The 18803-nt window shown below is 40.1% G+C and overlaps 1 long non-coding RNA gene across 2 annotated transcripts in view; it reads left to right on the top strand.

Moving 5' to 3' along the window:
* Nucleotides 1-18166: 18166 nt before the first annotated feature.
* LOC126930990 (uncharacterized) overlaps nucleotides 18167-18803 on the top strand; it is a 29107-nt gene continuing 28470 nt past the window's right edge. For both annotated transcript variants that reach the window (XR_007717754.1, XR_007717755.1), the window contains exon 1: nucleotides 18167-18310. This is a non-coding gene — a long non-coding RNA (uncharacterized LOC126930990). The remainder of the gene's footprint in view (nucleotides 18311-18803) is intronic.

The raw sequence follows: 18803 nt of genomic DNA on the forward strand, positions 1-18803 counted from the left end.
ATTGATGGGCATTTGGCTTGGTTCCATGCCTTTGCTATTGTAAATAGTGCTGCAATAAACATATGTGTGCATGTGTCTTTATAGTAGAATGATCTATATTCCTTTGGGTATATACTCGGTAATGGGATTGCTGGGTCAAATGGTATTTCTGGTTCTAGATCCTTGAGGAATCACCACACTGTCTTCCACAATTCCACAATTTACATTGCCACCGACAGTGTAAAAGTGTTCCTATTTCTTCATAGCTTCGCCAGCATCTACTGTTTCTTGACTTTCCATTCTGACTGATGTGAGATGGTATCTCATTGCGGTTTTGATTTGTCTTTCTCTAATCATCAGTGATGTTGAGCTTTTTTCCATATGTTGGTTAGCTGCATAAATGTCTTCTTCTGAGAAGTGTCTGTTCATGTCCTGTGCCCACTTGTTGATGGGGTCATTTGTTTTTCTTGTAAATTTGTTTAAGTTCCTTATAGATTCTAGATATTAGATATTGTCAGATGGGTAGATTACAAAAATTTTCTACCATTCTGTAGGTTGCCTGTTCACTATGATGCTAGTTTATTTTGTGGTGGAGAAGCTCTTTAGTTTAATTAGATCCCATTTGTCAATTTTGGCTTTTGTTGCAATTGCTTTTGGCGTTTTTGTCATGAAGTCTTTGCCTATGCCTATGCCTATGTCCTGAATGGTATTGCCTAGGTTTTCTTATAGGGTTTTTATGGTTTGGAGTTTTCCATTTAAGTCTTTAATGCATCTTAAAGTTAATTTTTGTATAAGGTGTAAGAAAGGGGTCCAGTTTCAGTTTTCTGTATGTGGCTAGTCAGTTTTCCCAACATCATTTATTAAATAGATACTCCTTTCTCCATTGCTTGTTTTTGTGAGGTTTGTCAAACATCAGATGATTGTAGATGCATGGTGTTATTTCTGAGACATCTGTTCTGTTCCATTGGTCTACATGTCTGTTTTGGTACCAGTACCATGTTGTTTTGGTTACTGTAGCCTTGTAGTATAGTTTGAAGTCATGTAGCGTGATGCTTCCAGCTTTGTTCTTTTTGCTTAGGATTGTCTTGGCTATCCAGGCTCTTTTTTGGTTACATATGAAATTTAAAGTATTTTTTTCTAATTCCGTGAAGAATGTCAATGGAAGTTTGATGGGAATAACATTGAATCTATAAATTACTTTGGGCAGTACGGCCATTTTCATAATATTGATTCTTCCTATCCATGAGGATGGAATGTTTTTCCATTTGTTTGTGTCCTCTCTTATTTCCTTGAGCGGTGGTTGGTAGTTCTCCTTGAAGAGGTCTTTCACATCCCTTGTTAGCTGTATTCCTGGGTATTTCATTCTCTTTTTAGCGATTGTGAATGGGAGTTCATTCATAAATTGGCTCTCTGCTTGTCTATTGTTGGTGTTTAGGAATGCTTGTGATTTTTGCACACTGATTTTGTATCCTGAGATTTTGCTGAAGTTGCTTATCAGTTTGAGGAGTTTTTGGACTGAGATAATGGGATTTTCTAAATGTACAATCATGTCATCTCAAAACAGAGACAATTTAACTTCCTCTCTTCCTATTTGAATATCCTTTATTTCTTTCTCTTGCCTGAATGCCCTGGCCAGAAGTTCCAATACTATGTTGAATCGGAGTAGTGAGAGAGGGCATCCTTGTCTTGTGGGGGTTTTCAAAAAGAATACTTTCAGCTTTTGCCCATTCAGTATGATACTGGCTACGGATTTCTCATAAATAGTTCTTATTATTTTGAGATACGTTGCATCAATGCCTAGTTTATTGAAAGTTTTTAGCATGAAGGGATGTTGAATTTTATTGAAGGCCTTTTCTGCATCTATTGAGATAATCATGTGGTTTTTGTCATTGGTTCTGTTTATGTGATGGATTATGTTTATTGATTTGCTTATGTTGAACCAGTCTTGCATCCCAGGGATGAAGTCCACTTAATCATAGTAGATAAGCTTTTTGATGTGCTGCTGGATTCAGTTTGCCAGTATTTTATTGAGGATTTTCATGTCAATGTTCATCAGAAATATTGGCCTACAGTTTTCTTCTTCTGTTGGGTCTCTACCAGGTTGGTATCAGGATAATGCTGGCCTCATAAAATGAGTGAGGGAGGAGTCCCTCCTTTTCAATTGTTTGGAATAGTTTCAGAAGGAATGGTGCCAGCTCCTCTTTGTACCTTTGTCTGTGAATTCATCTGGTCCTGGACTATTTTGGTTGGTAGGCTATTAATCACTGCCTCCATATCAGAACTTTTTATTGGTCTATCAGGGATTTGACTTCTTCCTGGTTTAGTCTTGGTAGGGTGTATGTGTCCAGGAATTTATCCAATTCTTATGGATTTTCTCATTTATTTGCACAGAGGTGTTTATAGTATTCTCTGATGGTAGTTTGTATTTCTGTGGGATTGGTGGTGATATCCCGTTTATCATTTTTTATTGTGTCTATTTGATTCTTCTCTCTTTTCTTCTTTATTAGTCTAGCTAACAGTCTATCTATTGGTTAATTTTTTAAAAAACCAGTTCCTGGATTCCTTGATTTTTTGAAGGGTTTTTGTGTCTCTATATCTCCTTCAGTTCTGCTCTGATCTTTGTTATTTCTTGTCTTCTACTAGCTTTGGATTTGTTTGCTCTTGCTTCTCTAGTTCTTCTAATTGTGATGTTAGGGTGTCAATTTGAAATCTTTTCAGCTTTCTGATGTGGGCATTTAGTGCTATAAATTTCCCTCTTAACACCACTTAAGCCATGTCCCAGAGACTCAGGTACGTTGTCTCTTTGTTCTCATTGGTATCAAAGGACTTCTTGATTTCTGCCTTAATTTCATTATTTACCCAGGAATCATTCAGGAACAGGCTGTTCAATTTCCATGTAGTTGTGTGGTTTTGAGTGAGTATCTTAATCCTGGGTTCTAATTTGATTGCACTGTCATCTGAGAAACTGTTTGTTATGATTTCAGGATTTTTTTGCATTTGCTGAAATTATGTGGTGATTTTAGAATAAGTGCCATGTGGCACTGAGAAGAATGTATATTCTATTGATTTGAGTTGGAGAGTTCTGCAGATGTCTATTAGGTCCACTTAATTCAGAGCTGAGTTAAAGTCCTGAATATCCTTGTAAATATTCTGTCTTGTTGATCTAATATTGATGGTGGGGTGTTAAAGTCTCCCACTGTCATTATGTGAGAGTTTAAGTCTCTTTGTAGGTCTCTAAGAACTTGTTTTATGAATCTGGGTGCTCCTGTATTGGGTGTATTTATATTTAGGATTGTTAGCTCTTCCTGTTGCATTGATCCCTTTACCATTATGTAATGCCCTTCTTTGTCTTTTTTGATCTTTGTTGGTTTAAAATCTGTTTTATCAGAGACTGGAATTGCAACCCCTGCATTTTTTTTTTTTTTTTTTTTTTTTTTTTTTTTTTTTTTTTTTTTTTTTTGCTTTCCATTTGATTGGTAAATTTTCCTCCATCTGTTTATTTTGAGCCTATGTGTGTCTTTGCACACGAGATGGGTCTCCTGAATACAGCACACCAATGGGTCTTGACTCTTTGTACAATACGCCAGTCTGTGTCTTTTAATTGGGGTGTTTAGCCCATTTACATTTAAGATTAATATTGTTATGTGTGAATTTGATCCTGTCATCATGATGCTAGCTGGTTAGTTTGCACACTAGTTGACGCAGTGTCTTCATAGTGTCATTGGTCTTAAAATTTTGGTGTGTTTTTGCAGTGGCTGGTGCTGGCTTTTCCTTTCCATATTTAGTGCTTCCTTCAGGTGCTCTTTCAAGGCAGGCCTGGTAGTAACAAAATCCTTTATCATTTTCTTGTCTGGAAAGGATTTTATTTCTCCTTCCCTTTGGAAGCTTAGTTTGACTAGATATGAAATTCTGGGTTGAAAATTTTTTTCTTTACGAATGTGAAAATTGACCCCACTCTCTTCTGGTTTGTAGGGTTTCTGCTGAGAGATCCGCTGTTATTCTGATGGACTTCCCTTTGTAGGTGACCTCATCTTTCTCTTGGCTGCCCTTAACATTTTTTCCTTCATTTCGACCTTGGAGAATCTGATGATAATGTGTCTTGGGGTTGATCTTCTTGTGGAGTATCTTAGTGATGTTCTCTGTATTTCCTGAATTTGAATGTTGGCCTGTCTTTCTAGGTTGGGGAAGTTCTCCTGGATAATATCTTGAAGTCTATTTTCCAACTTGTTTCCATTCTTCCCATCTCTTTCAGGTACTCCAATCAATCATAGGTTTGATGTTTTTACATAGTCCCATATTTGTTGGAGGTTTTATTCATTCCTTTTCATTCTTTTTTTTTCTAATCTTGTCTGCATGCCTTTTTTCAGCAAGATGGTCTTCAAACTCTGATATCCTTTCTTCCACTTGATCGATTCTGCTGCTGCTATTTGTGTATGCTTCATGAAGTTCTCATGTTGTGTTTTTCAGCTCCATCAGGTCATTTATGTTCCTCTCTAAACTGGTTATTCTAGTTAGCAACTCCTGTAACCTTTTATCAAGGTTCTCAGCTTCTTTGCATTGGGTTGGAACATGCTCCTTTAACTAAGTGAAGTTTGTTATTACCCACCTTCTGAAGCCTACTTCTGTCAATTCACCCATCTCATTCCCATCCAGTTCTGTGCCCTTGCTGGAGAGCTGTTGCGATCGTTTGGAAGAGAAGAGGCATTCTGGCTTTTAGAATTTTCAGCATTTTTGCAATGGTTTTTCCTCATCTTCATGGATTTATCTACTTTTCATCTTTGAGGCTGATGACCTTTTTTTTTTTGGGGGGGGTGCTTTTTGTTGATGTTGTTATTGTTGCTTTCTGTTTGTTAGTTTTTCTTTTAACCATCAGGCCCCTCTACTGTGGGTCTGCTGCAGTTTTCTGGGGGTCTACTCCAGACCCTGTTTGCCTGGGTATCACCAGTGGAGGCTTCAGAACAGCAAAGATTACTGCCTGCTCCTTCTCCTGGAAGCTTTGTTCCAGAGGGGCACCGGCCTGATGCCAGCCGGAGCTCTCCTGTATGAGGTGTCTATCGACCCCTGTTGGGTGTTCTCTCCCAGTCAGGAGGCACAGGGTCAGGGACCCACTTAGGGAGGCAGAGCTGTCCATTAGCAGAGCTAGTGCACTGTGCTGGGAGAATTCCCCTTGTCAGGATCAGCTGCTCTCTTCAGAGCTGGCAGGCAGGAAAGATTAAGTCTGCTGAAGCTGTTACTGCAACCTCCCTTTTCCCAGGTTCTCTGTCCTAGGGAGATAAGAGTTCTGTCTGTAAGTCCCTGACTAGAGTTGCTAGATTTCCTACAGAGATGCCCTGCCCAGTGAGGAGGAATCTAGAGAAGCAGTCTGACCACAGCTGCCCAGTCCAAACCTCCCAGTCTCATTAGCACCATCAGGGAAAAACCACCTACTAAAGCCACAGTAATGGCAGTCACCCCTTCCCCACCAAACTTGATTGTCCCAGGCTGACTCCAGACTGCTGTGCTGACAGTGGGAATTTCCAGCCAGTGGTTCTTAGCTTGCTGGGCTCCATGGAAGTGGGACCCATTGAGTGAGACCACATGGTTCCCTGGCTTCAGCCCCCTTTCCAGAGGAGTGGACAGTTCTCCCGTCTCACTGGAGTTCCAGGCACCACTGGAGTATGAAAAAACTCTTACAGCTCAGTGCATGCCCGAACAGCTGCCCAGTTTTGTGCTTTAAATCCAGGGCCCTGGTGGTGGTGGCTCATGAGGGAATCTCCTAATCCATGGATTGCCAGAATCTGTAGGAAAAGTAGTACTCTGGGCAGGTAGCAGAGTCCCTCACTGCTTCCCTTAGCTGGGGGAGGGAGGTCCCCTGGCTCCTTGTACTTCCTGGGTAAAGCAATGCCCCATCTTGCTTCTGCTTGTTCTCCATGGGTTGCACCCAGTGCCTACCAGTCCCAGTGAGATGAACTGGACACCTCAGATAGAAATGCAGAAATCACCTGCCTTCTGCATTGGTCTTGTTGGGAGCTGCAGATGGGAGCTGTTTCTATTTGGTCATCTTGGCCTTTCCCGCCCATCAGTTTTATTACCCTTGGTTTTCAGATAAGAACATTGAGACACAGAGTGGTTAACTAGTCCTAATTTTTAAGTCACGGGATCAGAATTACACAATTCCAAAACTTTCTTTTTCTTTCTTTTTATGAAATAATGTTAAAATGTATTAGTTAAAACACTTGATCTCTAACACATTCTGAATAAGAGTAACAAATTGTTATGCTAACAGTTAAAATGTGAATCCTACTCAAGAACATGCCGTTCTAGTCTTTGAAATTGAACTCTCCACCCTGATAACTGTTCTTTCTTCAATTTCAAAAATGAGACCAATTTTTCATCAACCTTTGCTATACAACTATTATTGCCCTTCTGTGGAGAATGTGGTCATTTTTTCCTGCATTATTTCTACCACATAATCCGTACCTAATAACTTGTTACTCTACCCCCATAAAAATCCCAGAGTCCTAAGGGTTTGGCCTGTTCTATATCATGGTCAGCTGGTAGATAATTTCTTTCCTTTAACCCACAGTGCCCTCCTGTGAGGAGAAAGGCACCCTGAACACAATGAGCACGATGAGTGGCATCATCGATTTTGTTCTCAGCCTCTGCCAAGTGCTCTCTCATTCAGACAATATTTAATTTTCAAAGGTAGAGTCTTTCTTCTTCCAGGAACTTGGATAGAAACAATGCTCACCTGATGAAATGGGTCATCTCATACAATTGGTTCTTTCCCAGAGACCAGAAGGAAAGGCCTGTGATCACACATTTGATCCATTCTCACCCATTTCAGTTTCTTGCTGTTTGCACTTGGCTCTCTACAGTCCAAGGCTCTTCCCCTTGCTCCAACATGGAGATACTACCCAGGTCAAAAAGAGATTCCCAGGAAGATAAAGTTCCTGTAGTTCTCCAACATCACATCTCTGCATAAAGCTCTCTGAGTCTGCGAGAGGCTCCAGGCATGGCCACTTCTCCCAAGAGGATTCCATGGCCACATCCCTAAGCGTCAGCAGTCCCGGAGTAGGAGTCATCCCTGACTCCTTTTGCTTTCTCTTCCTCCTCTTCTAGGCTGCTTTCTGGTGTGGAGGGGGTGGTGTGGGGATTTTCAGATCCATAGCAATGCCTGGGTGCTGGGTATGGAAACAGGGGTTGGTGAAGCACAGGTTTAATCTAGACAGAGGGACACTCAAGCTCCCTGGTGTCACCTTCACTCCATGCAATTCGTTTCCCGGACTATCCTGAAACTTTCTATCAAACCTCAAACCACCTTTTAGTTACATTACGTACGATCTCATAGTAAAAATATAAATTTTCAAAACTTGCCACCATAACCACTCTTGACAGTTCTTCTATAAGACTTTTATTACTGTCCCTTCATTACTCCAAATAGCAGGACTCAAAAAATAACTTTTATTTCTAATATCGATAGAAAAGCACCAAATGAAAAGAGCCAGGAAATGTAAAACCAAAATAAATACTATGTAACTGATATAGTTTGGCTCTGTGACCCCACCCAAATCTCACCTTGAATTGTAATCCTCATAATCCCCACATGTCAAGGGCGGGACCAGGTGAAGGCAATTGGATTATGAGGTGGTTTCCCTCATGCTATTCTCATGATAGTGAGTGAGTTCTCATGAGATCTGATGGGTTTATAAGGGGCTCTTCCCCTTCACTTTGCACTTCCTCTTGCTGCCTTGTGAGGAAGGTGCCTACTTTTCCTTTGCCCTCTGCCATGATTGTAAGTTACCTTAGGCCTCCCCAGCAACGCAGAACTCTGAGTCCATTAAACTTCTTTCATTTATAAATTACCCAGTCTTGGGCAGTTCTTTATAGCAGCGTGAGAATGGACTAATACAATGACGATTCAAAATTATGCTTTTAGTAGAAAGGGTAGAATGGGGAGTTATTGTTCGATGGGTGCAAAGTTTCATTTTTTTTTTCAAGATAAAAAGAGTTCTACATGGATGGAGCTGGAGGTCATTATCCTTAGCAAACTAACATAGGAACGAAAACCAAATACTGCATGTACTCATTTATAAGCGGGAGCTAAATGATGAGAACACATGGACACATAGAAGGAAACAACACACATTGAGACCTATCAGAGGGTGGAGGATGGGAGGAGGGAGAGGATCAGGAAACATAACCATGGGTGCTAGGCTTAGTACCTGAGTAACGAAATAATCTGTACAATAAACCCCCATGACACAAGTTTACCTATATAACAACTCTGCACATGTACCCTTGAACTTAAAATAAAAGTTAAACAGAAAAAAAAAAGAAAAAAAGAAGAGTTCTAGAGAAGAATGGTGGAGGTGGAGATGACTGCACAACAATGTGAATGTGAATGTACTTAACTTCACTGCACTGCACACTTAAAAATGCCTAAAGTGGTATATTTTGTTATGTGTATTTTAACACAATTAAAAATAATTTTTAAAAGATAAACAGATTAAAATATTAAACTCATGGGGAAATAGGACTAACTACTAAGGGCACTGTCCCATAAATGTAGTTGTTTACATTTGGCTTGTACAAATGTAAATGGACTTTCATTTTTTTTTTAATTTAATGACTTGGGAAAATATTCATGATGTAATATTAAAGTAGAAAAAAACCACAAGATACAAAACTATATAGAACAATGTTGGTTGGAATGTAAACCAGTACAGCCACCATGGAAAACATTACAGAGAGATTTATCAAAGAACTAAAAATAGAACCACCATACAATCCAGCAATCCCACTTCTGTCTATTCACACCCCCAATAAAAGGAAATCAGTATATCAAAGAGACACCTGCACCCCTATGTTTATTGCAGCAGTATACAGAATAGCAAAGATATGGAATCAACTAAATTGTCCATCAAGAGATGAATGGATAAAGAAAAGAAAATGTGCTATTATATATACGATGGAATAGTATTCAGCCATAAAAAAGAATGAAATCATGTCACTTGCAGCAACATAGATGGTAGTGCAGGACAGTATGTTCAGTGAAATAAGCCAGGCACAGAAAGACAAATATTATAGGTTCTCATTCATATATGGTAGCTAAAAAAAGGTTATCTCAGGGAGGTAGAGAGTAGAATGATAGATACCAGAGGTTGGGAAGTGTGTATGTGGAGGTGGAGGAAAGAAGAGAGGCTGGTTAACGGCACAAACACAGTTAGATAGAAGGAATGAGTTCTAACGTTCAATAGCAGAGTAGGGTGATTGTAGTTAACAATCATGTATGGTGAATTTCAAAATAGCTACAAGAGAAGACTTGAAAGGTTTCCAACACATAGAAATGATAAAGAAGGTGGTGGATATTCTAAGTATCCTGACGTAATCATTATATATTCCATACATTTAACAAAATATCACATTTTTATAAATATGCACAAATATTATATGTCTATAAATACTATAAACAGCAGTATCACAGACTTTGTTGTCTTAAACATTTGCACCAGTGCTCAATAGAGATTGGAAAGAAGAGGCACCAAAATAATGGTGGTTATTTCTGGATTAAGGATCAACCAAATTTTTCTGTAAAAGTTCAGATAGCAAATATTTTAGGATTTGTGAGCTGCATAAGGTCTGCAGAGAGGGGCGTCCCTCCAATTTTGGCTATATCTTACAGATCAAAGTTCATGTTCCCTCTGCCCTCATAGAAGGTATAGACAAGTCAGTTTATTTTTTAGTTTACATTAGTTCATTTTTGTCTTCTTGAACCTTCCAATAAAACTCTGATTCTCTTCAACAACTTTCTTGCTTTTTTACATTTTTTTGTTATCAGTCCTCATTTTCTACTTCTTCTGTTGATCCCAGTACAAGTGATCAGAAATTCTTGTGCCCCAGAACTGAAATGTCTGTGCCTGCCAATCAAGTTTTACAAAGGCATTTTCCTGAATATCTGAATTCCATGAAACAAAAATGTGACAGGAATGGAATACCGCCTTTGAGACCTTTTGGGAACATGAGAGTGATCATGGTGGTTTTGTGGTGATGCTAACCAAGCAGTGGCAGAGCTTTCCCAAGTCGCCACTGCAGCAGCAGGGAGTTTAATCACAGCTCCGAGTAAGTCAGGAGTCATCTGACTTGGACAATGACTAGGCCTTTTACTCACAGGTTCCACAGATATTTTAAAATATTAATCAAAATAATACAGAAGATACTTATCTAGACTACTATTTTTACCAAGTCATGGCTTCTTGATTATTGAATTCTTGTTCTTCAGAGGAGACAGGGAGAGCTGCCTGAATTCGCCCCTAAGTATCACCTTCTCATACGCTTTGGTTGTGTAGAATCTGCCCCAATTAAAAATGATTCTTGGAAATGTTTCTAGGATCAGAGACTTTGAAGGGGATTGCATTAGTAGGAAATAAATTAAAGCAGCTGCCAGACAAAGATATGTTCCCATTTGTCTTTCTCCTTGACCATTCCATTCCCATTAAAATTAACTCTCAATGCTTTTAAAAGGGTTTGTTCCTGGCCTTGCTTTTAGAGAACATGCCCTTTGTTGTTGCACTCTGAAAAGATAGCAAGGGGGTATTCAAGGATAACTCAAACAAATGAATCAGCCTTGTATTCGAGCAGGCATGGGGGCAGGAAAGCTCCAAAGTACACGGAGAACACTCTAAGCATAGTCAGATGGGCTGCGCTCAGGGTTTTACAGACTCATTCACAATTTGGAAGTCATTATCTCAAGCACATCTCTGTTGTCATCTCATTAAATAGCAGTCTAAGCACATCTCTGTTGTCATCTCATTAAATAGCAGTCTCATGCTCTCTATTTTTCTTTTCTCCTTTTTTAAACTTTGCATTGCAGCTTTGAAAGGGAAGTCAGCTTTATCACCAACAGATATACCTATAGAACTCAACGCTTTACTGCCTTTCTTTTCAATTAATCTTGGCTGTGCTGGCCTAGTCGGGCCGTGTTCTCTGGCGATGCTCCAGGGGATCCCAGGACTGACCCCATCTACCTGTCGTTGCTTCCTTGGTGGTTTGATGATTTCCCTCTGGTTTTTCCTGGCAGCAGCAGCTCTCCTAATTGAAGCCACCTGTTTGGTTGCACGTCCTCCATTCCCCAAGAGGAGCTGAAACTCCACATGCTGCTCTATTGTCAGTTCACCGCTGTCTATATTTGAATTAGATTGCAGAAGAGGAGCACAGTGTCATCCTGAATCCAAATTGATCCTGCTGTGAGCAAGTGTATATGCGTATTGCCTTGTATTACAAGCGTGCCTTGATTTAAACAGATTGAAGTACTCAAAAGTATAATTTTAAAAACTGAAATATCCAAGGTGATAGTTCTTAGGAACATACTCTTTGAGGCTGAAGGAAACTTAAAAGCCACATAATTCAACCTTTTATCTAATATATAAATTCCTCTTACAACACCCCCTATAAGTGGCTCTCAAGATATTACTTTGGCACATCCTGTAATAAGGTACATATTCTCTCAAGAAGTAGTCCTTGCCATTTTCAGAGAGAGAATGGAATTTCCCCTGTATGTCAAACCAAAATCAATCCTACTCTATTTAGCTCATTTCCTTAAATGCTGACGCCTGCAACCAGATAGAAAAAAATTTCTGCCCCAAACTTCAACCATTTAAAGACAACTATAATGCTCTATGAATATTCTTTTCTCCAGGATATTTGTGGAGTGTTATAGTTTTCAATGTTTTCTGATAATATCACGATTTGCAGATCTTTCCTTCCTTCATCATACTGTTTTTTTCTTCTTCAACAAAATTGTCTCTCTTAAAGTGTGGAGCTTAGAAGCAAACCAGCAATCTAAATGCTTAGTGTAGAAGGGAGTTACCATTTCCCTTCACCAGAGACCGTCTTCCGTGATTGCGGTCTAAGATCTTGTACTGGTTAGAGAAAGCCATGTGTGTTGCCTGCTATAGTTTGGATATTTGACTCTTCAAGCCTCATGTTGAAATTCAATCTCTAATGTTGGAGGTGGGGCCTAATGAGAGGTGTTTGGGCCATGGGGCAGATCTCTCCTGAATGGCTTTGTGCCTTCCTCCTGTTAATGAGTGAGTTCTTGTTCTATTAGTTCCCAAGAGAGTTCTCCGAGAGCTGGTTTTTAAAAAGAGCCTGACACCTTCCACCTCTCTCTTGTTCTCTCACCATGTGATCTCTGCACACTCTGGCTCCCCTTCACCTTCTGCCATAAGTGGAAGCAGCCCGAAACCCTCACCAGAAAGCAGATGCTGGTACCATGCCTCTTGTACAACCTGCAGAACTGTGAGCCAAACAAACCTCTTTTCTTTATAAGTTACCCAGCCTCAGGTATTCCTTTATAGCAATACAAAGGGACTAAAATATTGCCCCAACAAACAAACCCCCAAAACTCAACCATAGTAAAAGTTTATTTGCTCACCCCACAGTTGGATGAGAGTCTGAAGACCATTCTCCATCTCATAGCCAAGCCAGTAGGTCCCCATGGCTCCAAGGGTCACTTGGAGCTGTGGAAGTGAGGACTGGAGGGTCGCTCTAATTTTAAAGGCCAGTTCGGGGAGTGGCTTACATATTTCATTAGCTAAAACAGTAGATTTCCATGAATTTCCAGAAAGAGGAAATGCTATGGGAGACACATAACTCTGTCTCCACCACCGATCTCGTTAGCTTTCTTGCCATTACAGCCTGAAGACATCTTTGAAAACCGAACCCAGCTTATCTACTGTCATTCTCACTTAACATGATAATAAATTTTATACCCACAGGAATCCTTATAAGTCAAAATTATTATTTTCATGTTATAAATGAGGAAACTGGGGTTTAGGAAAGTTAAATAACACAATTGAGTTCACATTTGGGTATTTTACAAAAAGTTTTAAATAACCAACTTTCTTTCTGTACTGAAAATTTAAGATACTAAAGCTCTTATTACATTCAACATTTAAGAGCCCAAGATATATAGATATTACAGAAACTCTAAGAGATCATTCAGTACATTAGTTCTTATCTCTATCTGACACAATGCCCTCTTTTAATAATTAATACTTTGTAATGCCTTCTTGGTAAACATGAAATAAAATTAATAATAAAATATAATATTCAATAGGAAAAACTAGACTAGAAGAAAATAAGAAAATGAAAGTAGCTGAATTAGTCAATGATTGTTGCATTACAAACCTCAAAATCTCAATGGTTTTTAAAAGTAAGTATTTATTTTTCATAAACTTGAGAGTTAATGGCGACACCTTTGCTGAGGTGACTCCTCTCCAGGAGATCCTCATGCTTTTCCTGAGACCAATAGACAAAATGGAGCACTGTCTTCTGTTGACTATGGAAATAGGAAAAGTAGGAACAAACAAGGCCTCTCAAGGTGGCATGTGCCACCATACTTGGCTAATATTTAAATTGTTTTGTAGAGACAATGCCTCACTATCTTGCCTTTGTTGGTCTTGAACTCATGGGCTCAAGCAATCTTCCTGCCTTGGCCTCCCAAAGTGTTGGGATTACAGGAATGAGCTACCATGGCCTGGCCCAGCTTGGCATTCTTTGGCTTGTAGATACATCACTCCAATCACTGCCTTTATCACTAGGCTCAGGACCAATGCCATGTCATGTCTGCTCACATTTCATGGTCCAAAGCAAGTCACTAAGTCAAGGGGCAGAGAAAGTTACTACCTCGAGTTGGAGGAGTGGCACAGTTACGTGGCAAAAAATATGGATATAGGGAGGGATGGAGAATTGGGTCCCCTAATTGATCTAACTCAATACCTGGAGTATTACTAGTCTTTCAAGACCCTGATCCCCATGCGTCCAGCTTCTGTTGGAGCCCTGTATTAGTTGCTAGGGCTGCCATCACTAAGTACCACAAACTTGGTGGCACAAACAACAGAAATGTACCCTCTCACAGTTCTGGAATCCAGATATCTGAAATCAAAGTGTCAACAGGTTCCATTCCTTCTAAGGACTGTAAGAATCTGTTCCATGCCTTGCTCCTAGCTTCTGATGATTTGCTGACCATCTTGTCATTCTTTTTTTTTTCTTTTCTTTTGAGACAGGATCTCTCTCTGTCACCCAGGGAGGAGTGCAGTGGCATGATCTTAGTTCACTGCAACTCCTGCCTTCTGGGCTCAAGCGATCCTCCCACGTCAGCCTCCTGAGTAGCTGGAACTACAGGTGTGCACCACCATGCTTGGCTGATTTTTAAATTTTTTTGTACAGATTATATCTCACTATATTCCTTTTACGGGTTTTAAACTCACGGGCTGAAGCAATCCTCCTGCCTCAGCCTCCCAAAGTGCTGGGATTACAGGCCATGAGCTACCTTGGCCTGGCCCAGCTTGACATTCTTTGGCTTATGGACACATCGCTCCAGTCACTGCCTTTATCTTTCCATGGAATTCTTCCTGCATGTGTGTCTGCATCCTCATTACCCCTTTATGTAAGGACATCAGTCATATTAGATTAGGAGTCCTCCATACTCCAGTATGACCTTAATATAATTACATAGCCAATGATCCTATTTCCAAATAAGGTCACATTCAGAGGCACGAGTGTTAAAAACTTGTGATGGCTAATTTTTTGTGTCAACTTGGCTGAGCTAAGGGATGCCCAGATAGCTGGAAGATTTATTTCTGGTTGTGTTCATGATGGTATTCTTGGAAGAGATTAACATTTGAATTCATAAACTGAGCAAAGAAGAACCACTCTCCCCAGTGTGGTTGGGCATCCAATCCACTGAGGGCCCAAGTGGGACAAAAAGGCAAAGGAAGAGTGAATTCACTGTCTCTTCCTGAGCTGGGACGTCCATCTTCTGCCCTTGGACATCAGTTCTCCTAGTTTTCGGGCCTTCAAACTCAGATTGGGACTTACACCATTGGCTGTCCTGGTTCTATGGGCTGTGGGCTTGAACTGGAACTATACCATTAGCTTTCTGGGCCTCCAGCTTGCAGATGGCAGATGGTGGGATTTCTTATCCTTCATAATCACACAAGCCAAGCCCTCATAATAAAGCTGGTTTTATATATCTATATTTTAATCTATATCTTATTGTTTCTGTTTCTCTGGAGAACCCTGACCAACACAGACTTTAGCATATAAATTTGCAGGGCAGGAGGTGGGACACAATTCAGCCCCTAATAACCCCCAACTAATTTTGAAGTGTGAAGGGAATGAGATGGTGGAGGGGAAGTAAAGGCAGGATCACTGTGCTAGTACATACTAGTCATAAGCCTGGTCAAAAATAAAATAAAGGAAATGTTTGCATAGTACAGTCCAGAGGAGATAAGAGGAGGTGAAATCACATGCATTGGTGAAAGATTTGTCTTTACAAGCAAAACAAATTTTAAAAACCTAATCAAATTCAAATTTTAAAAACTCTTTTATATTCTCTGACAGGAAAACTTTTATCTTACAGATGAAATATTCATTAACACATACTGGGTGCCTACTGTGTGTCAGGCATATTATCTCATATCCCACAATAACCTGAAAGGCTGGCACCACTATCTCCACTTTATATGTGAGAAACCTGAAACCAAGAGAAATTAGAAACATAGTTTGACTCATAGTTTATAAAGCACCAGGTTGTCCAACCCCAAGCATGCCTGTTTCATCTCAACCACTTGTCTGTTGTTGAGTTACTGCTGCTTTTACACAACTTGAGAAAATCCCAGATGTCATTGATTAGGAAATGATGTACTGAAATCCCTCCTGTTTGGTCAGTGTTTCCTATGGGATAAGAAATAAGAGGACAGCTTGATTACCCCCCCTTTTTTTTTTTTTTTTTTGGCCTCTGAGGTCCACCTTTAGGAACACCTTTAATCATAAATTCTTAACACTTTACCTCATCCAGGTAGAATAGTAAAATTTCTCCTCTTGTTCTTGAGACCTTTTCCAGGCTTTCCTTATAACATTCATCATGTACTAATCAACTTGCTTATTTGTGCTTTCCTTTCTAATTCAACTGAAGTCCAGAATTTTCTTTTGTCTTTGTATCTCCAGTGCCTAATATAGTGACTGACACATGTTGGGGGAGGGACTTAGTGGGAGATGATTGGATCATAGAGGCGGTTTCCCCATGCTGCTCTCCTGATAGTGAGTGAGTTCTCACAAGATCTGATGGCTTTCTAAGGGACTCTTCCCCTTCACTCTTTCTCTTTCCTGCTGCCTTGTGAAGAAGGTGCTTGCTTCCCCTTCTCCTTCCACCATGATTGTAGATTTACCCAGCCATGTGGAACTGTGAGTCAATTAAACCTCTTTCCTTTTAAATTACCCAGTCTTGGGTGTTTATAGCAGTGGGAAAATAGACTAATGTTTCAACATATGCAAACAGAATTTGCATATGTTGGAGACAGAAAATCTCTCTCTCTCTCTCTCTCTCTCTCTCTCTCTCTCCTATTAATTCAATTAATTTTCTCAAGCACCCTGTCAGGAACATGCTCCTATTGTCCACATTTTGCAAAAAACACAGATTTAGCAAAACAAAGTATCTTGCCCAAAGTCACCCACGTAATAAGTGGAAGAGCCACTCAAGGCCCTTGGTCTGCCCGTGCCTGCCAGTGCTCTTTATAACACAACATGGAAAGTGCCCTTTAACAATGATTGGCAGTCAATTAATTACTTTAGAATTTCATTCTAACCTTAGAAAATCTTCCCTTCCCTTTTCCAATAACGGATATAAGATAGAGGAACCTTATTTGTGTTGAGGACAGGAACCCGACAATTCTGTCTGTGTCAATAGTCTCTGGCTCGGTGACTCCCATATATGGGTGCTCAGTAAATGTGTAGGAGCCCAATACAGGACATGTTCAGTCTTTATGCTAGAGGTGTCTTGGGCACAGAGGGCCAGGGTGACCTTTCCAAGATCAATCCCATACCTCTTGGCTCAAACGCTAATCCATCTCTAGAACCTGGGGATATATATTATATAATGTTCTATATACTTCATATAATTTGTTCTCATGATACTTGCTTGGGTAAGTATGAGAATTATTTCCATTCACATGAAAAAAGGTGGTCTTGGAGAAAGGCTAAATGACTTGCCCAAGTTCATACAGCTAGTAAGTGGCAGAGCTAAACTTTAGACCCAGTCTTCTTTCTCCCCAGCCCCTTTGCATTTTCTCCAGCGTAGCCTACCAACAAATCAGAACTGTTTACTTGGAGATTTTCAAACTGGCCGTGACGTGACTTGTTGAGGCCACACACATATAAAAGAGGGAAGGAGCTGTATTCTTTACTCTGTGCCAGATTTTGCTCAGATATGAAAATAAAGCTACTGAAAAACTAGAACAGAAGCTGTTGAAACTTTTTCCTCAAAGACGGGTAATAGGTCTTTAATAATCCAGACACATGCTGCAGTCCAGTTGATCTACAGCCAAGAGTATATTTGCAGGATAGCAGCTAGCTGTGGTCTCTCCAGTCAAGGAACAGGATTAACCTAATTAGCCACTAATGTCACCAAATGCATGACCTGAAAAGGCAGGCAGGGGCTGCCCAAGCTGGAATAGCCAGCCACTAACAGTCATTTAGAGTACCTCATACAGAGGAGGGGACTTATTTCAGTGGCATTTCAATTAAACACATCTCTAAATCATACAGACACATGCAAATATAAAAATGCAAATTTGAAATACAACATTTTCTTGTAGGTGATTTTGGGACTGAAACAGGGGAATGAAACTTCACACAACCACTGTTTTGTCCCCGGTGGATTCCTAGGGAGTATCTCAGTGCCTTGCACTCAATACTGTTTACTGAGTAAAGGAATCAATGAGTACAAACATGTTCTTACGAAAGCAACCACCCATAAAGCTACACACATCTCTAATTCTCATTTGGTTTTAACTTCCCCATTGCAATTAAAAGTCTACCTTCATTTACATGCATATCAACCAACATCCCCCAACAAAAAAAAGAAAGTTGCATGAAAAAAAATAGAAAAGCTATGAATTTCCACCATGTCCCAGATTTTCCAAATAATCCTGCCATTTGGAAGCCTGTTCATAGCCCCCAAAGTACTGAAAGGCCTTGCAAAATGCTCATAGGTGAAACAGCAGGAAGCATCTAGAGCCATCTCAGACGGAGCCTTCTGCTTCCAGAAATAAAGTCACACATTCACAGGTGCTTCCTGTTTTTTCAAACACCTTGCCCACCTTCTGCACACCAAGCGTGGATTCTGCAAAACGTGAGCCCAACAGGAAGCTGCCTGCAATTTCAGGTAGCTTTTCTGACTCTTAAAGAGATCTCAAGTATACTTTCAGAGAAATGCCAGCAAAAACTGTAGTCATTCGGGAAGGAGTAAGTCTGGAAGAAAAAGATACAGTGAACTAGCACAACGAGGGTGAGAACATTTTTCATGAAACTGCTGTCTGTAAATTACATTTTAAAACAAATAAATTGTGTTTTCTTTAGGTTTTTAGCTCCTGTGGGTGGAATTAGGAGAACCGACTGTAAGCGGGTGGTGTTTGTCATATCTCTGCTGTGAGGGAGGAAGAAGGAGGAGGAAGGCTGGGGTGGAGAGGAGGAAGGAGACCCGCATGGCTGGAATGTCTCCACTGAGCTCAGGGGGATGAATTCCTCTGAGACTTCTTGCATTTGAGGAAGCTCACAAACCCTTCCTGAGATCTCAGAATAACCTTGAAATGAACATGTAGAACACTGATTAAGTTGTGTGTTCACAGTAAGCTTTGATTGAACTATTCTAGGGAATTTCTTCTTAACATGGTCACAGGTGGATGAGTTGGGAAGAAAATGCTATGGGCGCTGTACTGTTTTAAAATGAATTCAGAGAAGTTGTTCAAGGTGATAAGTGCCATGTCACATATCATAGGTCT

The sequence above is a fragment of the Macaca thibetana genome, chromosome 11, assembly GCF_024542745.1.
Source record: "Macaca thibetana thibetana isolate TM-01 chromosome 11, ASM2454274v1, whole genome shotgun sequence".
In the NCBI taxonomy this organism is placed as follows: Eukaryota; Metazoa; Chordata; class Mammalia; order Primates; family Cercopithecidae; genus Macaca; species Macaca thibetana.